Source organism: Rhincodon typus, chromosome 1 (genome assembly GCF_021869965.1).
Source record: "Rhincodon typus isolate 14 chromosome 1, sRhiTyp1.1, whole genome shotgun sequence".
In the NCBI taxonomy this organism is placed as follows: Eukaryota; Metazoa; Chordata; class Chondrichthyes; order Orectolobiformes; family Rhincodontidae; genus Rhincodon; species Rhincodon typus.
Window position 1 is genome coordinate 175365502 of NC_063332.1, and position 326 is coordinate 175365827.

The window sequence follows — 326 nt, forward strand, 5'->3', positions numbered from 1 at the left end:
TAGTTTCACAGTCACCATTACTGACACTAGCTTCAAATTCCAGACGTATTGAATGAATAATCTCCAGCGTGAATTGCTGCCAAAGATTTTCTGATAATGTTTCTGTGAAGCGCCCTGGTGCGTTTTGTTGTGATCAAGATGCAATATAAATGCAAGATGTTGTTGTCAAATGAATGAATTTTCCAGAATGTGACTGGAAATAATAAATCAGTGTTTCATCGGAGAAAAGCTCATTTTGATATTGAAAGTCCTTCTGTTCCCCTGAAAGCAGCCCACGGTTAGAATCTTGGATAGACAATTAACCCCATTACTTGGGAACATTGAAG